This window comes from Phascolarctos cinereus, unplaced genomic scaffold (assembly GCF_003287225.1).
Source record: "Phascolarctos cinereus isolate Bilbo 61053 unplaced genomic scaffold, phaCin_HiC Scaffold_2;HRSCAF=192, whole genome shotgun sequence".
In the NCBI taxonomy this organism is placed as follows: domain Eukaryota; kingdom Metazoa; phylum Chordata; class Mammalia; order Diprotodontia; family Phascolarctidae; genus Phascolarctos; species Phascolarctos cinereus.
Genome location: NW_027555625.1, coordinates 40300420 through 40328014, shown reverse-complemented (window position 1 = coordinate 40328014; position 27595 = coordinate 40300420). Strand labels below are relative to the sequence as shown.

General features: G+C 42.4%; 1 pseudogene across 1 annotated transcript in view; it reads left to right on the top strand.

Moving 5' to 3' along the window:
• The window catches only part of LOC110192486 (interleukin-36 alpha-like), a 51782-nt pseudogene extending 26004 nt beyond the window's left edge, over positions 1-25778 (top strand). Inside the window, exons 2-5 of the transcript XR_013484491.1 lie at positions 15038-18403; positions 18853-18963; positions 20925-21061; positions 23017-25778. The product of XR_013484491.1 is annotated as an interleukin-36 alpha-like (transcript). The remainder of the gene's footprint in view (positions 1-15037; positions 18404-18852; positions 18964-20924; positions 21062-23016) is intronic.
• The last annotated feature ends 1817 nt before the right edge of the window (positions 25779-27595 follow it).

Here is a 27595-nt window from a genome sequence, read left to right as displayed (position 1 = left end):
TTTAACAGAATAGACAATTTTGGAGGAGGTATAGGTTGGGGAGGGAAAGGGAGAGAAAGCTATTCTGAGTACAGTCCTTGTAGGGTCATCAATAGTAGCTCGGAGCCCCCACCTTTTGGTGATAATTCCCTCATTCTCCTGATTTCCTTTGACTGCCTGTATTTCAATAAGGGTTGGTCATGTTGGCTTGGCATAAAGGTGTCAGAGGACTTCTGCTTGATCTGAAGGGACATCTACTCAGCATAGAATTAGTATGAAATAATGGTAAATAATAGCTGGAGAACAATGAATAATAAACATTGAAAATATCACTCAAGTAGCTACAAGCTCATTAGTCTCCCCTACCCCAGGAACACCTCAGAAATAGGATTGACCTGGATGCCAGAGTTCTCTGACATGTCCAGTTTCAGTCCGCTTTATTCTCACCGTCATGCCCTTAATCAGGCAAATAAATGTCTTCTTGATACATGATTTACCAAAGTGAAGAGGCAGAGGCTCAGGAGGAGCTCAGATCCTGAGATTCATGGCTAGCTAGCATTCAGGTAGCACTTTACAAAAACTATCTCATTTGGTCTTCATAACAGCACTGGGAAGTAGGTGCTACCCTCCCATGTTACAGATAAGGAAACTGAGGCAAACAGAGGTTAAGTGACTTTCCCATGGTCATACAGCTACTAAGTGTCTGAGGCTGGATTTGAACTCGGGTCTTCTTGAGTCCAGGTCTAGTCCTCTTCCATTGGGCTGCTTAGCTGCCTCATAGCACACTTTGGCTCCTTATGGTAGAGTAGAACTCAGATCACATACCAACTGGAACTAAAGTAGATCAGTGCTTTCTTAGGTCCTAGAGACATTGTCACTGGGGGTATGGGAGGGAACAATTTTTCACTGCTTCTGGCTTTGGCTAGCCCACTGTGGAACAGGTTAAATTGACTCAGGGACAGGGTTTTTTGTTCTTGATACTCCACCATCCACTTTAGCAGCTGCATCAATTCATTCCTCTCTCTTTCTCTGTCTCACTGTCTCTATCCTTGTCTTTGTCTCTCTTGGCTTCTCTTAGTCTGTCTCTGCCTCTCTTTGTCTGTCTCTATCTCTCTATCTCTGTCTATTTGTCTATTTGTCTCTCCAAATCCCTGATGGTCCTTACATTAAGAAGTAAGGGATATTTTCAGAGCAAAATGCTTTACATGTGTAGCAATGCTTTGCTGCTACTATCCCAACTCCACTTTACTGAGAAGTCAGGACCCCAAATCATGGCTACTATATCCTTTTGGGTTCTAGGATTAGATCTGATGGGGACAAATTGCTTTTTCTAATTCTGTAATTCACAAGTCCCCATCAGTGTGTTTTTCTTCCCTGATTATTGGTTAACAACCAATTAGTCAGACTTAATTAGCTTTTAGAAAAGGATATTTTACTAGGACGTAGAGTTAGTACAAAAACATTTTTCCCAAAAGTTGTGAGACTCTCTCCTAAAAGTAGATATAGATTCACAGGGAAAGCGATCTCAAGTTTAGTGAGCATATGTGACAGAGGGATAACTCACAACTCCTGAGAGTCCTTTACCTGGAGTCCTGGGACTTCTCCCTTCAGGTATCCTCTAGCTTTTCTGCCTGGCTCTTTGGAGAATCTTGTATCTGCTTTCCTGATCTCAACCAGCTTGTCCTTGGTTCCTAATGCAGACATTGTTATCAGCTGTTGGGGGCAGTATTAAGATGCTCATGGGAAGATGCGGAAGCACAAAATCTTTGGATTCTCAGAAACTCACAGGAGGGAGGAGGCCAAGGCTGAATCACTGCTCTCCCTGTTCCCTCAAATGAATCCTTCTCAGAGCCTTAGCTGGGAACCTTCTACCTTAAGCTTCTAGGTGCTCAAATTTTTCATTCTAATTGGCTCATGTTTTTACTTTGCCCCAGAAGGTGTGGTCATATCCTTCAGCCAACTCAAGTAGACTTTCTGTTGTACCCAGGGAGTTGTCCAGATTTTGTTAGTGCCTAGAGAACAATAGAGATGTATTCACGCCTGACAGATGGGTCAGAGCTTTAAAAAAGAGGATATGCTTTAAATAAGGTGGGCTGATTTATTTATTCAATCAATCCCCACCCTTACACTTGCATATTGATAAATGCATAAAAAACATATACAGAGTTCATAGGAAGGAATTTTTGGAGAGGGAAGAATGCTAACAACCGGTAAATCAGAAAGGGTCTCCAGTAGAAGGCGGTACCTGACCTGCATTTTGAAAGAAGCTAGAGATTCTGCAAGATAGAGAGATAAGGAAAGAGCAGCATTAAAGGCAAAGGAACAGAAGTGGGTGATAGAAAATCAAGTCCAAGCAACAGCGAAGATCACTTTGGCTCAAAGATAGAGTGCCTGAGGGGGTAATATGAGATAAGTTAAGAAAGATAACTTGGAGCCAGTTTGTGAAAGATGTTAAACATTTAACCAAAGAGTCTACGTTTGATTCTAGAGACAGCAGGTAGCAAAATAATCTTGTTAAGTAAGGAAGTGACATGGTCAGATATGCTTTTGGACTGTCAGTTTGTCTATCCATGTCAAAGATGGAATGGACAGAGATGGTACTGGATCAAAGAATTTATGTAGGAACTCATCGCTATAGTACCAGTGAGAGGTGATGAGGGATGAGTGGGTGAAGAAAGAGAGATGTGGAATCCAGAATGACACCTGGCAAATGGTTGGACACAAGGGTTAAAAGAGAGTAAAGGAACAAGAATGACTTGGAGCTTGCAGACCTGGGCACCATTGCTCTAATCTAAAGGGTTGATTGCTGTCTTAGCATGTCAGGTCACTTGTCACCCTGCTGTAGGAAATGCAACCCGTTATTCCTGACACTGATTGGGAAGAGAGTTAGAGTTGGCCACCCCTAGGCAGAAGAGTGATTTCTCCCCAGGGCCATCATTGATTCCTTGCCACCTGGTGTTACCTACCCTGTAAGGGAACTGGGGCCCCTTTTCTACTTAGGGAGAGACCTAGCAGACTACACCAGGGGCAGCTAGGCGGATAGGCAGTGGATAGAGTGCTGAGCCTGACCTCAGAAAGACTCATCTTCCTGAGTTCAAATCTGGCCTCAGATATTTCCTAACTGTGTGCCCCTGGGCAAGTCACTTAACCTTGTTTGCCTCAGTTCTTCAGCTATAAAATAAACTGAAGAAGGAAATGGCAAATCATTCCAGTATCTTTGTCAAGAAAACCCAAATGGAGCCATGAAGATTTGGACATGACTGCACAAGAACTAGACACGAACCAAATTCTGACATTCCCAGGGGAGATGTTGGGGAGGGGGGATGAGCCCCAAAGTGTGATAACTGAAAACCCCTTGAAGTTAAATCTGCCCCATACAAATGCAGAACTTCCATTGTAAGTCACTGGTCATTTTTTGCCTGGAGTCATTCAGATCTACTGGAAATAATGATAGATTTGGAATTAGTAAAGCCTGTGTGACATTGAGCAAGTCACTTTATCTCTATGGACCTCAGTTTCCCTGTATGTCAAATGTAAAAGGAGAGGGTTAAGCTAGATGGATATCCTCTAATGTTCCTTCCATCTTTAGATTTCTCATCCTGCAAACTCTAAAGTTGTTTTTAGCAGTGTCTGACTCTTGGTGACCCCATTTGTGGTTTTCTTGGCAAAGATACTGGAGTGGTTTGCCATTTCCTTCTCCAGCTCATTTTATAGATGAGGAAACTGAGGCAGACAGGTTAAGTGACTTGCCCAGGGTCATACAACAAGTAAGTATCTGAAGCTGCAATTGAATTCAGGAAGATGAGTCGTCTTGATTTCAGGCTCATTACTCTACCCACTGTGCCACCTAGCTGCCCTGACCTCTGAAGTTACTTCCAGCTTAGAAATTATGAGCCTACAGTCTTTACCTTTGATTTACCCTTAGGGCCTGACCCACTGCTTGGCATATATAATAGACTATTAAAATGTTTATTGTTGATAAAAAAAAAAAAGGCCAGAGCACTGTCCAAAGGGAGTAGAGATGAAGGGAGGCAATTTCGAACAAGGGGTTTGAGATTGGCCTTCAAGGATGGGTAGAATACCAAAAGTTGGAGGGCAAGGGGTAAGAGATGGCTTTCCAGGCTTGGGAAATAGAATAAACAAGGACTCTGAGTCAGGAAAGCATAGGACAAGTTCAGGAGACAGCTAGAAGCCTGGTTTGGCTGGAGTGTTTGAGAGGGGGGGAATAGTGTGAAATCAGACCAAAAAGGTCAGTTCAAGCCAGGTGGTCAGGAGCTTGAATGTTTGACTAAGTGGGGTCAGCTGGTTAGTAGGGAAATCTGGTGGGTTTTTGAGATGTAAGAATGACCTGACTGGGGTGGGGGGAGGATTTAGGAACTTCCACCTGAGATGGAAGGGTAGGATATGTTGGTGGGATTGGAAAGGGGATGTGTGACAGACAACTCTCCCCCTCCCCTGACCCTCCCCCCAGGACGCTGTTCACACTCTGTGTATATCCCAGAGAACCTGGTTCATCCACCCATGCCAGGATATTTAGAAAAACTGATTCTTCACAGTCATAGGCATCTGGGGATTTCCAAGATTCATATGAAAGGAATGACTCCTGCTGATGCATCAGTCTTCACACAGGAGACGCCTCAGTGTCTTCTGCTACCAGGAAAGAACTTCGTCCTAGAGCTCAGAGTGAGGATCGAACACCACCCAATTATACAGCTGGAGAAAAAGCCAGGGAGCCCCAGAAGAACCTACTGGAACCTCCAAGAGCCGAGGGCTGGGATGATGATTGTTCATGCACAGAAGGGAGAACCCTCCCTCTTTTTTTTTGCCTGCTTGTCTGAAATGGAGAATAAGCTTTGATTGGTAAAGAAAAAAGGAAAATGGCCTACCTGAAAGAAATAGGGAGAGAGACTACCCAGTTGCCTTTGATGAGGTCCAGCAACCAATTCTAGAAGAATTACATCATGATACTAAAAGGACCAGCAGATGTATAACCATAATATCAAGCAATAACGTCAAACAATATAAAGTTTACAATTATTACAGGATGGGAAGGAGATATTGAAGGGAGAGAAAATGGATGTTTGTTAATTGAAAAAATGGAATTTAAAGAAAGTAAGAAATGCATGGTATTCAAGAAGATGATTAAAGTTTGTCCAAGGGACAACACCTGGGATTGTGAAGGGCCTTCAAAGGGTGCCATAGTTCGATTAACTGAAGGAAGAATAAACTGAATGTCTTCAATGGAGGGAAGACTTCACAAGGATACAATACCGCTGAGTTTTTGAAGGGTTATCACATGAAAAAGCAATTCTACTTAGATTTGGTGCCAGAGGGAAGAACAGAGGAAAGCTGCCAAGAGGCAGATGTAGACTGGATGTAAAGAATAACTTCCTAACAATTACAGCGGTCCAAAATGTAAGGAAATGTTCCAAAGATAGTGAGTTCCCTATCACTGGAGGTCTTCAAGAGAAAGCTGGCCAGGGATGTTGTAGAAGAGACTTGTTTACACATTGCTTCAAATAAGTGATTGCCAACTTGCCTTTCCATTCCAAAGCACTATGACCCTATGAAACTCACCTCCAGCCTTAATGTGGCATGTCCTCCACTGTCCACACAGGACAGATAGAGGTTATGGCACTTTATTCCTATATAGATAGGATCCCCTTTGTTTTCCTTCAGGAAGTCTTTCCTTCTGCATAGTCGTACATGCAATGTTGCTAGAAAAACAAAGAGACAGGACGAATTGACATATCAGACCCAGAAAAGGACCAGAGACCAAGACTCAGGATCCAGGATCCCGATGGAACAAAGCTCCTTCGAGGCATCTTCTACCCAGAGCACAGAGACTGAGAAGGATGGCCTAGGTTCCTGGGCAGCCCTGACTTGGGAAATTCCAGCAGCTCAGTCACCAGTACCCTGATCCTCATGGTTCCTCACCTTCTGCCTCCATCAGCAGTAAGGGAGTATGGCCCAGCAATGCCTCTTTCTATAGGTTCTTATCTTAGTTCTCCTATCCACAGACCCTCTAAATGCCTACAGAGTGGAGGAGAGATTAGCCTTTTCCATGCTTCCTTTCCCTCTATTCCCAATCCTCTCCACTAAGGAGGCTATCTAAATACATCAGCCAAATACACCAAGACTGTTCCCTTGTACCTAGTTCAAAAGGAGAGCAGGAAAAGCTCTCACTTCCACTGGGAAGGTTGCTAAGGAAAACCAGGTACAGACCTAGAATCTCTTGAACCCCAAACTACCTACCCCTGAAGAAAGGGGAAACTGTGGATCTCCCCAAATCGTTGGTTATTAATAATCATTTTTCTCAAATTGATTCCAAAGAAGGAAACAAAATATAGAAGGGCATGGTAGCCAGGGAAGAGCACTTTAGTCCAGACAGTTACAGGAATGGTGAGTGAGGCCACGGGACAATACTTTGACACACCCCATCCAGGAACAATTGCAGAGTTGATATGATCAGTTCATGGATCCATTCCCTAAAGGATCTTCTGTCCTAACTGGGCAATATAAAAGGTACTCAAACAAATATAAAATAAGGTAAAACAAAGGAGATCATTCACAACTGGGGCGTGGGGATCAGGGAAGGCTTGGGAAAGCAAGTGACATCTGATTTGATCTTAAAGAAAGTCAAGGGTTCATACAGGAGGAGATGAAGAAGGTACTGAAAGTTACGTTGACTCAGTGACCCATCGTTCCTAGGCTGGTTTCTCCATCCATGTTGGGGAAAGTGACACCAAGTCTTCAGCTTTTTGCTTTATGTACTCCTTGTTATGTACCCCATCTGTGATGTTTATACCCCTACCTGCATATTGTCATGTACTCTTTTACTGACATGAAAGTTGCCAGTAAAAGTGGCCCATCTTGAAACCATTTGCTACCTTCAAGTACTTTTAATAAACTCCTTTTACTTCTCTTTGTCCTGAGTTTGCCTTGTCAGTCAGAGTGAGAGCCTGAGCAAAGAATTTTCCTTTTAACAAAGACGGTGTACTCTTTGCATGGGAACGCTTCTATGAATGCACAGCGACAGTGGAGTGACGTCAAATTTGGGGAATGGCATGAGTCCAGTTTAGCTGGAGATTCAAGTTTGTGAACAGGAATAAGGTGAAAGAAGATTGGAAGAGCAGCTTAAAAACAGATTAAAAAGATATTTAATTATATACATGTATATGTAGATAGATAGATAGAGGGCACAGAGTGAGTTGAAGATTAAGGGGTCATATCTGGAGAATAAAATTAAGGGATGAGAGAGGATTATACCCGGAGAAGAAGAAAGGGAGAGGTAGAATGGGGTAAACTATCTCTCTCACACACACACACACACACACAAAACCAGAAAAGAAAAGTCTCTTACAGCGGGGGGGGGGGAAATGGGGGAAGGTGAGAGAGAATGAGTGAATCTTATTCTCATAAGATTTGGCTTAAGGAGGAAATAACAAACACATTCAATTGGGTATGGAAATCTGTCTTGCCCTACAGGAAAATAGGGGAAGAAGGGGACAAGAGAGCAGGGGGATGATAGAGAGGAGGGCAGATTGGGAAATGGGGTAATCAGAAGCAAATCCTTCTGAGGAGGGACAGGGTCAAAAGAAAGAATAGAATAAATGGGAGGACAGGATAGGGTTAAGGGAAATAGTTTTTCACAACATGTCTACTATGGAAGTGTTTTGCATAACTGCACGTGTACAACCTATATTGAGTTGCTTGCCTTTTCAATGAGGATGGGTGGGGAGGGAGGAAGGGAGAAAATTTGAAACCTAAAGTTTTAAAAACATATGTTTTAAAAAAATGTTTTCACATGCTACTGGGAAATAAGAAATACAGGAAATGGGGTACAGAAGTCTATCCTGCCCTACAGGAAAATAGAAGGGGAAGGGAATAAGAGAAGGGGGAGAGAGATAGAAGAGAGGACAGACTAGGGGAAGGGATATTCAGAATGCATGCCATCTTGGGGTGGGAGGAGGGGGGATGGGGCATAAATTTGGAATTCAAAAACTTGTGGGAGTGAATGTTGAAAGCTAAAAATAAATAAATTTATATTAAAAAAAGTTATTTGAAAGGGAGGTATGAATTAAATATTTTATCCTGTAGGCAAAAAAAGATCATGGATGGTTTTTGAGCATGATTAGAGATGTGCCTTGGGCACAAGACAATGAATGACATTTGTGTACAGAGTGGTTTGGAGAGGAGAGAGAGACTGAAAGCAGGGGGTGAATGGTAGTAAGGGTAGTAAGAGGCACTATTGCAGAACTAGGGTAGGGGCTTTGCCACATTGGAGAGATGGTCTAGAGACAGACTTGATAAGACTTGGCCATTTGTTGGAAATTGTGGGTAAGGGAGAAGTCAGGGATAAACCTGGTAAGAGGATGATGGTGCCAACAGGAACCCAAAATTTTAGAAGAAGGGTGGCTTGGGGTGGGGCGTGTCAAAAGGTGGAAGGGGGAAGGGTATGCTGGTAAATATTTAACAACTGCCTCTCCAACAAAAATGTAGTCAGGACGTATTTCTGCCCTTAATTTGCATTATTAACACTTTTGTAAGTCTAGAAAGCAACAAAATAATAAATCAAGCCCCAATTTGTGATTTCCAGGGTGTAAATGCTCATGCGGAAAATTTAGTAATTGTCTCCCATGAGTTGGCTCAACCTGCTGGGGGTGAGATAGGTAAGTGGGGATATTCTTTGTCTCGCCCCAGTGGGGCCACGTGTATGAATGTGTGTGAAAAGAATTAGTTGCTCATTGACCTATAAAATAGAAAAGGAAATGGCAAACCAGTCTAGTATCTTTTCAAAGAAAACCCCAAAATGGGATCAGGAGAAGTGGGACTGAAAAACAACTGAACAATTACCTAGAAAAAAGGAATGAAGTGAAAACCACATTACTGAGGGTATGAAATAAGATTGTGTTTTAGGGCTTTATGTTTTTTTTTCCAGAGCTCGTTGCAAACCATAGAGCTGGGGGTGATACTTAGCACATGAGTAAGTGCTCTGTCTCAGCTGCCAAGCCCTCTGATTCAGCCTGCTTGCAGCCTCCTCCCTCCATCTCTGAGAGTTCAATGCACAGTCACTGATTGGGAGTTAGGTTCTCCAAGGACCTCTGGGGGAGAGAGTCAGGGATGGAGAAATAAAAGCAACCTTATAGAAGGTTTCATTGGCCACCAAATATCAGCGTTAGAAGTGCCCTAAGAAACCATGCAGTCTAGCCTTCATGATTCCCCCTTAATCTAGCGCTTTCCCTCTGTTGATTATTGCCAATTTATCCTATATCTGTAACTTATTTGCACACAGATTTTTGCCTATTGTTTCTCCTATTAGACTGGGAGCTCCTAAGAGAGCAGAGACTACATTTTGCCTTTCTTTGTATCCCCTATACTTAGTAGTGCCTGGCACCTACATGGGTGCTTAATAAAGGTTTATTGATTGTCTGATGATTAATAACATGCCCTCGCAGTTGCCTGAAGGCAATGAGGAAGAACCCACTGCTTCCTTTTGTCTGCCCATTCCACTTTTGGGCAACTCTCAAAATTTTCAGTTGGCATTTCAATTTCCCTTCTTGTGGTTTCTCTTGGGTTTTCTTACTTCTGCACTCAGGGCCAAGCAGAACACTTCTTGTGGGTGACAGTCCTTCATGAACTTGTGAGTCAAGTTCTCCTAAGTTCTCATATCTCTCCCTGAGTCTTCGCTATTCTAATCAGCTCCATCCATTCTTTTAGTGGATCCTGTCCCTATCTTGGCTGGTCTCCTCCAGATGCTCTTCTTAAACTGTGACAGTGAGAACTAAACCCCATACTGTAGATATGGTCTAAAACATGTCCTGTAGGGACCAGGGAAAAGATTTAGCCTGGAGACTCAGGGAGGAAGTGATCACTATCTTTATGTATTTGAAAGTCTGACAGGAGGAATTATTGGATTGCCTTTCATGATGGATAAGATCACAGATTTAGAGATGGGACTTTGGAGTCATTGAATTCACCCTCCTCCATTTTACAGACAAGTAAGATGCATCACCCAAAGTCACACATGGGCTAAGAATTAGAGGTGGGTTTGAACTTATGTCCTCTGACTCAAGCAGCCAGGTGGTGCAGTGGCTAGAGCACTGAATTTACAATTAGGAAGACTCCTCTTCCTGAGTTCACATCTGGCCTCACTTACTAGCTGTGTGACCCTGGGAAAGTCACTTAACAATTGTTCCCAAAAAGAGAGAGATAGAAATGGAGAGTAATTGAGCTGAAGGACAGAGGAAATGCCACTGTTTAAGGGTGTCCAGGGAGTTAGCTCTGGGAACCACAGACTATGGAGAGACACAGGTAGAGCGATGAGAAAGGAAGCCCTTTCTACCATTGCATGGAAAGAAGCACCTACTATATACCTGGCATTGTACTAGGTGCTTTACAAATATCTCATTTCATCCTCAAAATAACCTTGGGAGGTAGGTGCTATTATTTCCATTTTATAGTTGGGGAAACTCAAGAAATCAGAGGTTGAATGACTTCTCCAGGGTCTCACAGCCTGTATGCATCCAAGGCTGGACTTGAACTCAGGTCTTCCTGACTTATTTGTCCTGTGTCAGGCCCAGAGCTCAATGAGCTAACTAGCTGACATACCAAAAAGGTCTAGAATACCCCCGTTTTTTTGGAGGGGAGGGTGTTAATGTTTCTCTGAAAGCATATCTGTGCTCTACACCTCCCCCTTCTTCCTGACTGGTAGCCCTTCCATTTTCTGGAACTTCTGTGCCCCAAACTCCCATCTCTGACACTCCCTTGAGAATTGTAAATTGGGTCTTCCTTTCTGTAATGTCAAGAGTAGGAAACAAGCAGTTAGTTGTACTTTTCAGAGAGGTGTCAGCTCCATCCAGTTCAGTTCTGCCAGCATCTGATAGGCTCCTACTGTGTTCCAGGCACTGTGCTTGGTGCTGGAGGTGCAGAGACAAAAGGCAAAATGGACCCTGTCTCCAGGTGCTTACCTTCTCTTGAAGGGAACAATATGCATTTAACTACAGCAAATGGGTCTGAGGTAGCCCAGGAGTGACATCACTGTAGAAAGATGATTTGGAGCCAGACTGTGAAGTTCATTCGATAAGAAGCTGGTGGCTTGTCCAGTACCAGGCCTCCCACTTGGATTTTTCCCCTTCGTGGAAACAGAGGAGAGACAGAACCTGGATGAGGCTCTTTCCTGTTTTGGAGACAGGGATGACCTAATGCAGAGCTTGAATTGTCTCATCCCCCATCCCTCCCAGGTCTCAGTGGTCTCTCTGGAACCTCAAAGCTCTGATCATTCCGTCCATAGCTCACCAAGTCTTAGAAGGTGGGGACAGGGCAAAGGCATTCAGAGAGCAGAAGCACCGATCCGCTCTGCCCACCACAAGATACATTTGATCTGGAGCTCCTGCAGAACAAGGGCTATTTTTGCCTTTCTTTGTATCCCTAGAGTTAGCCACAGTACTTGGCACAGAGTAAGTATGTAATCAGCCTTTATTGATGATGTGATAAGATGGAGAATGAACTTTCCTGGGTCTTTCTTCTGGGATGCTCTAAAAAAATCAGGTCTGTAAAGACAAATTCAAATGATTATTATCTGATGAACCCTGGAAGGGCTGGTGTCTACTTGAATCTCTCATCTGAAGATCAGTGCTTTTTGGTTAGGGAGCCCCAGAATTCAGGGTTACAAAGTATAGTGAGGGGATGGCATTTAAAGATAAAGGGATGGCATGACAAAAACTGCAAGAAAGCATAGGACCTGTTCAGGAGACAGCTAGAAGTCCATTTTGACTGGAGAGTAATAGGGATGAGGGGGAGGCAATAGGGTGAGGTCAGACTGAACTAGCAGGTTGATGACTCATGGAAAGCCTTCAATGCCCGACTAAGCAGTCTGAATTTCATGAGGCACGTAATACGGAAGCCTGGTAGATTTTTGAGCCATGGAATGATGTGCCTAGACCTCAGCTGTTTAACCCATCCTTAGGCAGCCCCTGTATGCAGGGACTCACAATTTTCATGCCATAATTAACATGGACTCCAACTGGCCTAGGCCATTGTAGTTCAGAACTCCTGAGCCTCCCAGGTAGCTGGGATTATAGGTATGTATTATAACACCTGGCTTTCTAGTTGGTGTTTAAAGCCCTTCATATCCTGGCCTAATCTAAATTTCTAGCCTTTTTTTAGAGCAGGTATAGACAGGATCCAAACGAAAGTTCTGGATCTGAATATATTGAAACAATGAGGTAAATAACTCCCCCCCCTTCACATGCACCCTTTTACTAAATAGAAATAAACACTAAACAAAGTCATAGAAACATTCAGCAAAAATATACTGGATGTCTCAAAAGTCATAGTGTAGTTTAAAGCTTTAATACATTTTTGAGTTATGCTGTATAAGAGCAGCTCTTGAGGTAGTGAGGCAACCATGACATCAGTCCACAGGAGATTCAACAGCTTATCAGGTCTGAAGAGCTCCTCTCCCTTCTTGACATTTTATATAAGATTTTACATAAGATTATATAAGATTCTCTCCCTCCCCAAAAACTCCCCAAACTTCACCTATCCCTGTTCTCAGTCTCCATGTGAATAGTATGACACATAGCATTCATTTCATTCATTCTTTCATTTTTGCTTCCTAAGAGCCTTTATTTTATGTTTTTTGTTTTTGCAGAAAACAATCTTTAACATTCATTTTTTACTCTTTTTGAGTTCCAAGTTTCCTTCCTCCCTTCCCTCTCTCCTCTTTGAGAAGGCAAGCACTTTGATAGAGGTTATACAAAACATATTTCCATTTTTATCCATGTTGCAAAAGAGGACATAGACCAAAAAAATAAACCAAGAAAAATAAGGTTAAAAATTAGACTTCAATCTGCATTCAGACTCCATCCATTCTTTATCTGGAGGTGGATAACATTTTTTATCATGAGTCCTTTCAAATTGCTTTGGATTATTGCTTTATTAAGAAGAGCTAAGTCATTCAGAGTGGATCATTGTATGAAGTGCTGTTACTGTGTGCCACGTTCTTCTGGCTCTGCTTACTTTACTCTGCATCAATTTGTGTAAGTTTTTACAGGTTTTCTGAAATCATCCTACTTGTCATTTCTTAGAGCACATAGTCTTCCATCACAATCATACATGATGACTTGTTCAGCAGTTTCTAGTTCCTTGCCACCACAAAAAGAGCTGCTATATATTTTTTTCTACATATAGCACTCCTTTCTTTTCTTTTCTTTTCTTTTCTTTTCTTTTCTTTTCTTTTCTTTTCTTTTCTTTCTTTTTTCTTTCTTTTCTTTTCTTTTCTTTCTTTTCTTTTCTTTTCTTTTCTTTTCTTCTCTTTTTTATTCTCTTCTCTTCTCTTCTCTTCTCTTCTCTCTTCTCTTCTCTTCTTTTCTCTTCTTTTCTCTTCTTTTCTTTTCCTTTCTTTTCCTTTCTTTTCCTTTCTTTCCTTCTTTTCTTTTCTTTTCTTTCTTTTCTTTTCTTTTCTTTCTTTTCTTTTCTTTTCTTTTCTTTTCTTTTCTTTTCTTTTCTTTTCTTTTCTTTTCTTTTCTTTTCTTTTCTTTTCTTTTCTTTTCTTTTCTTTCCTTTCCTGTTCTTCTCTTTGGGATACAGACCTACTAGTGGTATTTCTGGATCAAAGGGTATACATATGGGCATAGTTCCAAGTTGCTCTCCAAAATGGTTGGATCCATTCACAACTCTACCAAGATCAGTGTCCCAATTTTTCCACACCCTTTCAACATTTATAATTTTCTTTTTCTGCCATATTAGCCAAACTGATAGGTGTGAGGTGATACTTCAGAGTTATTTTATTTTGTACTTTTCTAATTAACAGTGATTTAGAACATTTTTTAATATGACTCTTGATCGCTTTGATTTCTTCATCTGAAAACTTCTATTTCATACCCTTGACCATTTATCAGTTGGGAAATTACTCATGTTCTTGTAAATTTGACCTAGTTCTTTAAATATTTGAGAAATGAGGCCTTTATCAGAGAAACTTCCTATAAATTTTTTTTTATAGTTCTTCAACTGGATAAAAGGATAAGCAGCCCCAAATAATCTCATTGGAGTTTAAAGAAACCATCACAGACCAAAAGCTCAGGAAAATTGGAGAGAGTGGTTAGACCAGGTACCCTTTGACCCTTCCTGCAGCTGAAAAACCATCTGTCTCTGGATCTTTCTGTCACTCCCATCCCTTGGGTTCCAAGAGTGGGTTTGGGTCTGAGCCTAAGTATTTCTATTGTCAGGATGTTTTTGTTTTTGCCATAAGGTCCATTATGGTCCATAGGGTAGCAGATCCCTTCCCTGCTCACTGGGTGTGGACACTGATGGCTGATGAGCTGGGTTCAGTGTGGAAACTCTTAGGGACACATTTGCCTAAGATGGGAAATCTGAAACATTGGTGGGATCTTTGAATGAGAGTATATTCTTGAGGGCTGGTCTGCTGTCCCACCTGTTGCTCTGGGGGATATGGGAGATGATGCCTGTAATCATGGGGAGATCCCTGCTGAGGAAGCTGAGTGGAGTGCCCTGTGGTGCCAGGAAAAATGAGTCACCTATGAATCTCTTTAGTCCAGTTGCCATGACCTGTTGAACCGTGGCCCAGGGGGCTTTGTCACCCTAGCAGAGCTAAGTGACACTTTGGAGTGCTGTGCCTGGAGTCAAGAAGACCCAAGTTCAAATCAGACCTCAAACACTATCAGCTATTTGACCATGAAGAAGTCACTTAATCTCTATCTGCCTCAGTTTCCTCAACTGAAAAGTGGAGATGATAACAGCACTTACCTCCAAGGGTTGTTATAAGGATCAAATGAGATAATATTTATAAAAAGCTTAGTACAGTAACATTTGTAAAGTGCTTAGCCTGGCCCATAGTCTGTGGGGGAGAGAGGACAGGGAATAAGCATTTATTAAGCTCTATTTATTAAGGTTCCTAATAAATGCTTGTTTCCTTCTTTCCTCAGCCACACCTCTCTGGATAGAGGTGCTGAGGTAAAGTTCAGTATGGGGCTATACCTGGGTGTAGCCCTGAAGAAAGTCCTACAAATCAATTACCTTTAATCTATCCTTACAGGAGCAGAGAGAATCTTATCATGAGTACAATCGACCCCAATCCACACGGCGTAGGTAAGCAACAATATGGTGGACAACATTGGCTCTCAGTCTAGTTAGCTGTGGGGCAATGGCAAGAGCCCTCACTGGTTCTGAAGTTAGAGGGATTGGATTCATATTCTCCCTGTGATGCTTATGGCCTGTGTGCTCTTGGATAAATCATTTAATATCCCTGGGCCTCAGTTTCCTCATATAATAATAATAATACTTAATAATAATGTTATATAACAACTCACATTTATATAACACCTACTATATGTGTCAGGCACTGTGTTAAGTGCTTTACAACTATTTTCTTATTTGATCCTCACAACAACTCTGGGAGGTGGATGTTATTATTATCCTTATTTTATAATTGAGGAAACTAAGACAAATAGAGGTGAAGTGACTTGCCCAGGGTCACACAGCTGGTAAGTGTCTGAGGCTGGATTTTGCCAGATGGGTTGGACTTGATGGTCACTATGATCTTTTCCAGCTTTGTATCCATGATCTGTGTCCACCCTGGAGAGGAGAAGGCTACAGGTCACTGTGGGGTGAGAAGTTTGCCCAGATCAGTTTTAGAGGATCCAGAAGTCATGTATATGGGAACACATGAGAGCCCCCTAAATTCTACGCATTGTATGGAAGACACTTGTGTGTCCCATTACCTTTCATTTTCACCTGTGCCTGTGGCAGAGGTTTTCTCATTGCCCCTGGCTGCTGGTATCTCTCCCTCCCCAAACTACCCTAGATTAAGTTTGTGTATATACTATATCTTCCTATACAGTTAGCACTTTACATAATTTGACTTTTCTTAAAGAATTCTGAAAGAAATCCACATTCCATAAAAAGTCCCTTTGTTAACTTTACCCTACAGTACTCTGCTGTCTCTCTCTCTCCCAACTCCTGCCTGTTGCTGTGGGTGCTCTGTGGCCTCTCTCTCCCTCCTCCACCAAAAACAAAAAGCCCCCTAAAAATGAAACCCTCCAAGAGAAAGCAGAAGTACAGAGGTATGAGAGACCCCCCCTCTTCCCCCACTCCAGTGCTGTGGTGGGATGGAGGAGTTGGCTTGAGACCTCCTGTGCTGAGAGAGAAGACCTTGGCCTGTCTTGCCCATCTGCCCTCCTGTTTGTCTTCCCTCCAGAACAGCATGTCTGTCCTCTCCTGTCTGTGTCCATCTGACCCCCACATTTCTCCCAACCCCCACTCCCTGTTCTTCCTGTAGGTTCTGGCCCTGCTCCCTCCTTGTTCTTGCTTCTCTGTCCTTGTCCTCGAGCTATGTGCTAGCCAATTCCTTCCATGGGAGGGAGCCCCATTTGCAGTCCTCTTTCTGCCTCCATCCCTCCCTTCCCCAAGTCCCAGGCAAATTCACATTACTGTCAACCAATCCACTCACATAAAGAGAACTGTCTATATGTGTACATGTGATTTGCTCTGTTAGAGTTCAAGCTGTTTGAGGACAGGCACGGGACCTATCATATATAGCTTGTTGATTGATTGATTGAAGGATATCATGTCCTGTTCAACTTGGAAATAACACAGTGCCTAGATTTTTGTGTTTCTGCTTTCACTATTTTTCAGGTGGAACAAAACCAGTAGAACCAAAAGGTGAAATGTGGCTATGTCACCTTCCCTCCCCCAAGCCTGCTTGTCTGGGATCCCAGGATGGGGTAGGGGGAAGCCTGTCCTAGGCTCACGCAGTTCCCTGCTGACACTAAGTCCTCCAGGAATGGAGACATTCTAGGTCCAATTGCCCATTTCTACATTAATGGTTATTTGGGAGTGGGTAGCCAAGGTAAGGAAAAAGATATTAAGAGAGCTACTCTTGAATTCAAGTTACGTGGCCAAGTGAGCTACCTCTTGGCAGATGTGGGGAAGGTGCTGGCAGTGAAACCTAAAAGATCCTAGAGAATGGTCATGGTGCTGTGGGCCCAGAGAAAGGCGAGCATCCTAATTTCCATCAAAAGGGTAAAGAATAGGATCTTTTCTGCCAACTATAGGCCAATGAACTTGTCTTGGATTTCTACAAAATTGAGGAGAGAACCATTCAAGCAATGCTGGTTGAATAGCTAGAGAAAGAAGAGGCGATCACAAATTGTCAGCATAGCTTTAACAAAAACAAGTCAAGTGATTCTAAATTTGTTTCCTTGTTTGATGCAGTAACTGGACTGGAGGATCAGGGTGATGCCACAATTAGAATTCAGATGAATTTGGCAAAGCATTAAAAGCTCTCATGCTATTCTTGTAGGGAAAGATAGATTCTGCCTTTATTATAGGACAATTAGAATCCAGATGGATTGAGAATTGTTTGGATGGCTGGACTCAAAAGATGATTTATTAATGATTAGGTGGATAGCTCAGTCCTGGAGTCAGGAAGACCTGAGTTCAAATGCAATGTCAGACATGTACTAGATGTGTGACCCTAAGCAAGTGACTTAACCCTATTTGCCTCAGTTTCCCCATTTGTAAAATGAGCTGGAGAAGGAAATGGCAAACCACTCCAGTATCTTTGCCAAGAAAACCCCAAATGGAGTCATCAGACATGACCTGAGCAAGAACAAATCCAATTTTTTTAAAGTGTACTTGGAAGGAACTCTCTAGTGGAGTAGCCCAGAGATTTGTTCTTGACCCTGGGCTGTTAAACAATTTTTTCAGTAACAAATGGGATGCTCCTCAAGCTTGCAGGTGATAACAGAGCCAAGGGGGATAGTCAATACCCAGAAGTATAAAATCAGGTTTCAAATAGATCCTGGCAGGCTAGAACATTGGTTTCATGCTAATAATAATCAAAATAATAGGGATAAATGTCAAGTCCTACATTAGGTTTAAAAAATGGTCATAACCAGAACTATGTGATATGGATAGACAGCAGTTTGCCTGAAAAAGACCTGGGGTTTTCATTCAGTAAGGACTTTAATAAACTGGTGAGTACTCAGAGAAGGGAGGCCAATTCAGTGTCTTGATATTGACAGCCGTGAGATTAAGACAGGCAAACATGTATATGCACACACCCTTGATGTGATATGGGGATGCTTTGAGAGAATCCATCACAGCTTCCAGGAATAAGGAGGTGATTATGACTCTGTTCTCACACCTGGAAGGCTGTGTTCCTTTTGAGGCATGAGGAGGATGCTGAGAAGCTGGAAGCAGCCAGATAGGGGCAGCTTGCTGAGGGACAGGCCTCAAGTGCATTCCACATGAGGATGGTTTACAGAGACTGGGAGGTTCAGCTTGGAGAAAAGAAGATTCAGTGGGGAAATGATCACTGTCTTTAAGTATATGAAGTCAACCCTGGGGAGAAAGATTAGACCTGTGTTGTTTGCCAGAAAGACAAAAAGAAGAATAAAGCGTACAATTGACAAAGAAGTTAATTTAGATTCAATATCAGGAAAAAAACTTCCAAATGTTAGAGCTGTCCCAAAGTGAAATTGGGCTATCTCCCGATGTGATAGCATCCTTTGCATTAAAGGTTCTCTTAAAAAAAAAAGAGTAGATATTTGCTAGACGTGCTCAGTGTTTGGGAGTGGGTTGGTTAGATGGACTCTAAGTTCCCTTCCACTTCTGAAATTCTGCATTTCCCTCCTTCACAATCACAGCTCTTTGGTCATCACAGTACGGATTTATATAGAGAGAGCAAGTGGCCATGTGTGGTCTCTGTTGGGGGCTTATTCCATCAACATCAGCCCATCCTTCTCCACGTGCTGACAGAGAATTGGCAATTTTCTAGAAACCAACCCATTATATCAGCTTCAGTCTTCACCAGCCAGTGACATTTGCTTTGTAAACATTTTCATTTAGAAGACAAAGATCTTCCTTACATCATGGGAATTCGTGACTCTTCTAGCCAAATCTTGGTCCTTCAAAGGAAGATCCTTGTGGCAGTTCCCTTTGCGAGACCGGGCACAAGAAGTGAGTAGGAAACTTGACTCTATTTTATCTTTCTCTGAGGCAGTCTCATGCTTTGGGTGACCCTCTGTTTATAGTGTCCTTTGGGACAGATGCCTGTAGCTCAAAAGTTCCAGGGACAAGTTGGGCAGTTATTAGCCATAAATGGTGGGAGAAGGAACAGTTCTATACCAGGCAGTGAAAGATGGTAAGGGAAGAGGCAGCCTGATCTTTTTTAGAATTAAACTGGGCTGTTTCATGAAGACAGAGACAAAAGAGCAGTAGAATAATGCCGAGGGAGGATGGAGGAGACAGGGGAAATTGAGGTTGACAGATTTTTTGCAATCCAACCTGGGAGGATTCTAATGCCAAGAAATTATGGGAATAATGAGTCTGGGAGGAGGTGGTAATGAGGGGAGAGGAACAGAATGGAACACCAGGATGGAGCAAAAGGATTTGACCTAGGTTGATCATATCCAGGAAAGAGGTGGGGAGCTTCCTCCATTCCTTTACAGGCAAACTAGGGTGGCACAGTGGAGAGAGCAATGAACTTGGCATTAGGCAGACCTGTGTTACACTCTTCTGTCAGACACTTAATAGTTTTGTTACCTTGGGCAGTCATTGGGCACAGGTGAGGCTCTATGAACCTCATTTTCTTCATCTGTAAAATGAGGGGGTTGAATTTGATGACCCATCAGGACTTGTTTAGGTCAAAGTCTATAAGTTTATGGTAGCAAGTTAACTGGACCCCGAGGCCTCGGGGAGTATGGAGAGTGGACCTGTAGATGGATCTGGGATATGGAATGCCCTACTCCACATTTCCTAGGAATAATGCCACTTCTGCCTTTGTGGCAAGTTGGGGAATGGCTGTGATTGGGTGATTATTCCTTTGCTCTCCAATCTTCAAGAGGGAAGGGGAGGGAAGTGAAGTGAGCCAGAATTGTATCTATCTATTGCACATCAGATATTTGCCCTCTAGAAGTACAATGCTTTCTTGGTGTTTAGGGTAAGAGCCACTTTTACTAGTCACTCTGGGGGTAAGTAGGCTTACCCTAGAACAAGAGGGTAACAGTTAGCCTCTTTTAAGCCAGTTTCTATCCCATTCCACAAAATGCTAATTACATCAAAAATGATCATGTGTAATGAACAAATATAACTACCAAAGCAAACAGCAAAACAGTAATTAGGGAAGTTAAACCAATTAGTTTGGGCAGAAGAATACACATGAGTCAGGTGTGTCCAGGATTTGGAAGAGAGGTGAAATCTCAGCTCCACCAAGGAAGGAACAATGTCCCCCCAGAGGTGTACTCTTTGTAGCCTTTGGGAGTGCAGGTTCTGGGAATCAATGAATGTACATGTTGGGGTGCTAGCTCCTCCTGGGCATCTCCTGTTTGCCAAAATCCATCCCTTCTCTCTCATTCCACCTGTCTCTCTATATTTCTGCTTCTCTATCAGAATTTTTCAGCTAATCAGAAGTCATATCTCCATCATGTGTACCATACCAGTAACATAAGACTATCTTTTAGGAGACTGCCAAGCCTGCCTGGTTAGGGCGTTACCTGAAGGGAAATCAGAGGAGGCAAATTGCAGGCATGGCTGAAGCAACAGTGTGGGAGATTGCTCTTTTTTGAGGTCAGAAGTCCCTCCCCCTGGGATGCTTCCTGGGAGGATTGTGTTCAAATTCAAATTCCTATCAGGGATTCCAAAGTCCAAAGGACAAATTGAATCAATATGGGGACTAGACCATTGAGCAGATGACTGTCCATCCAGGAATGAATGGGAGATTCCCATAGACCTAGGCACTTCTCTTCCCTTCTCTAGGCACTTCCAGCTCAATATCCCTGAAGCTCAAGTCCAACTGTGGCATTCCATTACTCTTTTCTTTAGATGGATGGTGCCCTCCTCCATCACTCTCTTTGTCGAAATGGATGCTTGATCCTCACATTTTTTTCACCCTGTGTGGTCACTGGTTCTTGTATCCTCAGTCGCCTTGATGGCCACACCACGCTGAGATGAGTCTCTTGAAAAAGACAAAGGCAATCCTATTTACCTGGGAATAGCAGAGACTAAACTGTGCCTGTGCTGTGAAGATAGTGGGGGGCAACCCATACTGAAGCTGCAGGTGAGTGTTATAGCATCTCAGAATTTTAGAATGGGAAGGAATTTCCAAGGTCACCAACAATAGCTGAATTATAATCTTCTAGACAGTATGACCAAGTAGGGATCATTTAGGTTCTAGTGAAAGCTCTTGGGTTGTGATAAATGTGCTTTTGCCTCATCTTGTTCAAAACCAGGCCATCATGCATGTCTTGGCCATTTCCAAACTACACTTACCCTCCATATACTTTCTAGCTTTGTTACATGTGTTGTCTTCCACAATTTAAATGTAAGCTCCTTGAGGGCAGGGACTGCCTTGCTGATATTTGTAACCCCAATGCTTTGCAGTGTCTAATATATGATAAACCTTTAATAAATGCATTTTCTTTTCTTCCTTCCTTCCTTCCTTCCTTCCTTCCTTCCTTCCTTCCTTCCTTCCTTCCTTCCTTTCACTGCCTTTCAAAGTAGCTGATTCCACTTTGGAGAGCGTTAATCATTGGGTTGTTTTGCCTTATATTAATCCTGAATCTTTGCTGCTATATTTGCACTTTCTTCCTAGTTCTGCTCTGTGGGACCAAGCAGAGAATATTTAAATCCTTCGTCTATGTGAAAGACCATCTAACTCTTGAAAAAAGATATCATGTTCTCCGCAGAGCTGTTCTCCTTCAAGCTAAACACCACCACTTACTTCATTTCATTCTTATGTGGCATGATCTTAACATCTTTCATCATCCTGATCCCCCTTCTCTGGATACTCTGCTCTTTTAAAGTTCTTACTGAAATGTGGTGCTCAAGAACTGAATGAATGAAAAACATTGAACATTTGCTATGAGCTAACACTGTTCTAAGCACTGAGAATGCAAATAGAAAAGTCCCTGCCTTTAAGGAGCTTACCTTCTAATGGGGAAGATGCCACACTTAAGGGAGTGATGGCCAGCAAAGGGAGTTATGGTCTAGGAAGTCCCAGGTATGAGTTCAACAATAGGGCAGTTAACTGACATTCCCTTTGAGAGGCAATGGTGATGGCTAATAATAGCTAGCATTTATATACCACTTTAAGGTTTGCAAAGCACTTTATGAATGTGATCTCATTTGATTCTGAGGACAGCCCTGTGAAGAAGGTGCTTTTATCATCCCCATTATACAGATGTGGAAACCAAGGCAACCAGAGGTTAAGTGACTTTCCTAGTGTCCCTTAGCTATCAATTATCTGAGGCAGGATGTGAATTTAGGTCTTCCTGATCCAAGTTTAACAGAATTCAGATGCCTATGGTAGGATTAATTTGATTAAAATTCTCAGGAGAAGAAGCAGCAAAACAAACAAACAAACAAACAAAAAAAACCTAACGCAACCTTTGGCTGCATTTAAAAGGGATGCTTTCCAGGAAGAACTGGATGACAGTCCAGTTGTACTCTGCTCTTGTCCCCTTTCATCTGGACTATTGTATTCAATTTTGAGCAACACAGCTTAAAAATGTCATTGATAAAATGGAGAGTTGCCAGAGGAGGGAAACCAAGATGGTAGAGGGTCTTGATTCCTTCTCATTTGAGGATTGGTTGATGGACCTTGGCATGCTCAGCCTGGAGAAAAGACTTGGGGGTGTTGGAGGGGGACATCATATGTCTTCGGTAGTTGAAGAGCTATCTCTTGAAAGAGGGACTTGACATTCCATTTGGCCTTAGTGGGCAGAACTGGGATGAAGCAGTAGAAGTTGCAAAAAGGCATATTTGGGTTTAATATCAGCAAATCCATCCCAACAATTAGAGTTGTCTCAGAGTGGGATGGATCACCTCAAGAAGAGACAGATTGCCAGTCCTTGGAGGTTTTCAAGTAGAGGCTGGATAACCACCGAGATATATATTATAGTGGGGACATCTTTTGTGTATGGGTTGAACTGGATGACCATTGAGATTCTTTCCATTCTTATATTCCAAAATTCTGTAACCTCATCTGATGAGCTTTTTCTTCTTGCTTTTCAGGAGAAGGACATAATGGAATTATATCGTGCCCCGAAAGCAGATACATCTTTTGTATTTTACATACATCCGCATTGACTTCGATGACCTTTTTAGTATTGAGTCAGCAGCCTATCCTGAGTGGTTATTACTACTAATGTATTTGGCAGTAAACCTGTCTTCCTGACCTAGCATACGAAGTATTATAATACAGACTTCATCTTGTATTACTGGTAATTTTGGGACACATAGCCTCAGTTCAACAAAAGCCTGCTCTGCTTGCACAGTGCATCACGTATTCCAAACCACTTTCATGGATATTAATCTTGTTCCTGTGTTGGGAGATAGGAAATATAATAAGATATGTTTCTGCCTTCTAGGGGTTTAGATTTAATACCACTGAGTTAAATAAACATATGTCAACTGTTGCAGTATTGATATAGAGGTCCTAGGTGACTGAGGCTTTTAGTGTCTCAACTCCTGAACTCCCCATCCAGCCATTTTCCCTCACATTTCCCAAGGGAGCAGACACTCAGCAGAGCAGTTCCTAGTGATGGAGTGATGGCTGACAGCAGACATGGGGGCCTTGGCCAGGTGGCATTTAGGAATATATGTCTTTTGGAATTGCTTTGAGGAGGATGCTTTCCAGACCAGACTTGTCCCAGGGGCTGAAGTTTTGTGGCTGTTTCTCAGACCTAAAACTTTAGCACCAAAGATCATAAAGAATAAAGAAAAGAAGGGGCAGCTAGGTGGTGCAGTGGATAGAGCTCTAGCCTTGGAGTCAAAAGGACCTGAGTTTAAATCTGGTCTCATGCATTTGACACTTACTTAGCTGTGTGACCCTGGGCAAGTCACCTAACCCCAATTTCCCTCAGCCAAAAAAACAAAAAAATAAAGAAAGGGAAGGATTTCCAAACCACCAAATTTTAACTCACCTGAATCTCTCACAAGTCTACCTCTGATGAGTACTGATGATGTGACCTTGGGCAAACAGTAAAGCGCTCTAAGACTAAACATGGCAGAATAGTTGCTGATCTATGTAGACAGAAAGTGATTTATGGAGTTCCCTGTTCCAGTGAAATCAAAAGTCCAGTCCATAACCCAAACTCTCCTAGAAACTGGGCCTCAGAAATTTGATGGGTGATAGCAAGAGTTGGGGGAATCCATTTGGGAGGGAGAGATTTGGTCATCCCTAGGCTCTATGACTTTCAGCAAGTATGGTAGAGTGGGGCAGAGGGGAAACAACACATCTTCTAAAGACACAGAACTTGGGTTCAAATCCTGCCTCTGACATTTATTGCTGCATGAATATAGGCTAGTCATTTCCTCACAGTGGTCCTCAGTTTCCTCATCTGTAAAGTGATAGGGTTGGACTAGGTGATCTCTTAGCAATCTTTCAGTTGTAGATCTCTGATCCTAGCAAGCTCAACCTTTTTCAGCTTTGCTTTTCTCATTGGTCCAATGAAGACTGGTAACTAGATCTGCTAACCTTATAGGAATGGTAGAAAGTTCCAATGAGATGCTCTGAATGTGTTTGGAAAAGTTAAAAAATACACTATGGGTATCTGGCAGTTTTGTAACCAGCCAGCCAACTCTGAGCTCACTCATACCCTCTAGTTTAGGTCTGTTTCCATGATATCAGTGCCAGTATGTGGCAGTACTGTTGTGCAATGTGTCAGAGGTGGGATCTGAACTCAGGTCTTTCTGATTACAAGGCCAGCTCTGCATCTGCCTTGCCTCTCTCAGGAAAGGTGACTATAAATGAAGGAACTGAGAAGAATTAGTGGGTAATAAGAAGTCCAAAATCTGTCTTCAGTAAGTTTGGGGAGGTTGAGGTTGGGGAAAATGTAAAATAGGTGTATTTTTATGGGGGCATCTATAGCCTTCCTTTTCTGTGCCCTTTCACCTAAGCAGTGACTTCTTTAGCCTCACAGAGTAGCTGGATGTGGAATCAGAAAAACCTAGATTATCATCCTGCCTTATACCAATAATTCATTTAGCCTTTCAGCCTCATTTTTCATCATCTGTAAAATGGGCACCTATCTCAAAGGGTCCTTGTGAATATTAAGTCAGTTAGTGTATGTAAAGTGCTTTGTAAAGCTTAAAGCACTATAGAAATCTGAGTTATTTTTGCTATCCTAATTGATTCTGTCTGTAGTGCAAACTTTTGCTGAGGAACTAGGGATAGAGACGGGAAGTGTGATTTCTTTGGTATCAAGAACTTTTAGATTTAAACTCCCTCTACTCATGTAGGTTGGGACCTTCTCACCAACTCATAGTCTCAAAGATGATGGGGTGCTTGGATGTTTGTTCTTGGACTCCAATTTCTCCTTGGCCCCAGAAACACTATCCTTGGTAGTTTCCTTACATCCCAAAGACCCTATCTCTGGCAGTGACTCATAAGTGGGCCCAGTAAGGCATACTATCTCTGCCTATTACAAGAACAAGCTGACCTCTGTAGAATTTCCCTTGTACTATCTTGTATCAACAGAACTGTCATGTACTGACTCCCACAGTTTATTGTGTACAATCCAGGGGTCAAGTTACAGATACCAACTCCTGAAGCTATCTTGTCACAGACACAACAGACCAAAAATACACCCCTCAGGAACACCCTCCCCGGTTTCCAGTAGTGAATGAAGTAGTTGTATATTATCACCTAATTAGCATAATCTACTACTTTTCACAAATAAGCTTTAGCATCATTCTTGTTAGGTTGCCAGTTCCTTAAGAATCCTTGCCCACTGAAAAGCATTAACAATAAACTTTTGCCAACTTGACTTAAAGATTGCTTGAGTTTGTGAATTCATTCCAGATGACCCCATCCTATACTCTGGTCCCTGAGGGGTCGAAATCTCTTGGACCTCAACATAGAGTTGTTTCAGGGCCCTAAGAAGTCAGATAACTTGCCCAGGGTGACATAGACATCATGAGTCAGAGGTAGGATTTGAACTCAGGTCTTCCTGACTGCAAGGCCAACCCTCTCTCTATTATGCCATGATGCCTCTCTGAGGAAAGGAGCCTGTAAATACAGACACTGAGAAGTTTTGACATGTAATGAGAAGCCCCAAATATGACTTCAGTGAGCTTGGAGACATATCTTGGGATAAAGGTAGGAGGGAAGGCTTCCCTCAGTGCTCCTCTGTGCCTACTGTTCTTGACGAGAGTATGACCTTATAGTTGTATAACTGTTAAGGCACTGGGCTTTGCCAGTATTACACATTCTTCATTCTTCCCTATTGTGGGCAGGGTAGAATAAGGGAGGGAGCCCAGCTCATGAGCCAATAGCTTCAGAGGCAAAACAATACAGAAAGAGTCAAAGAGCAGAGGTGGATTGACCTGGGAGAAATGCCATAGGAAGGACAGAGATGAGTTTTTCAAAGAGGAAAAGGGATAGAGAAAAGAAAATGGGGGTACTGAGGTTGTGGTAGAGGTATTTCTGATTCTAGTAGATAATATGAGACTGAGAGATCTGGGCTGATCATAATTTATGGAGCATCTATCCCTTGTACTTAATCAGTAACTACCTAGAATGTACCACACATTGTACTGGGTACTGGGAAAACAAGAACAATTAATGGTAAAGTCCCCACCTTGATCGAATGAACATTCCTCTGGAGAGAACACAGAAAAATAAATAAATAAATAAATATCATTGTATACATACATAGATATAATAAACATATATATACATATACACATACACACACACATATAAATATATAAACGTATACCAAGTTATTTCTGGGAGAAGGATAGTAACAACTGGAGTTGGGGATGGGGTGGGATCAAGCTTCCTGGAGAAGGTCTCACCTGATATGTGATGGAGATCAAAGAACACCCATGGGCACAGACCCGGTCAGTATTAGGGTGGTAAGTGCTGAAGAGCAGAGGGGACGTGACTTGGAGCAGACCCCATGGAGACCTCTAGTTCGGATTCTTTGAGTGTTGAGCCCTTGATGCACAAGGGTTGAGAGGCCTAAATCTGAGAGCCCTCACCGTGTTCTTTGTACCCATTTTTTTAACTTTTAAAAAACTTTTTAAACCTCAAAACTTAGTTGTGTTCCTTGAACTTGGGTTGTAGATTGTCTATGATTCCAAAGGGGTATAATCCAAAGGCTGCAGGAACTGTGCATTGGTTATTAAATATATTTGTTTTCATCCCCTTTCTCCAGTGATTATAAATACAAAAATGCATTTACCTATGCTTTTTTGTGGTAATCACCCTATTGAAACAGAGCAGGGAAGGGAAGAGGTCTATGTTTTCCAATGTATGGGTCTAGTAAGATATAACCATATACTACAAGTTCATAGGCTAATAGGATGAGCATGACCATGTAGAAAAAGGGACAGAGCACAGAAAAAGGTCTAAGAGCCATATAGACATTACCCCAAAACACCCTCATATGTTGGTTGGGTGAGGCAGAAAGAGATTAAATGACTTGTCCAGTTCACACAGCTAGGAGGTATCTAAAGCTGGATTTGAACTCAGGTCTTCCTGACTCCAGGCCCAACACTCTATCCACAATTCCACCTAGCTGCCCAAGTTGACAAAAAGGACACATACCATGAGCAGGCTATCAATTGCACAGCACTCTGCCCT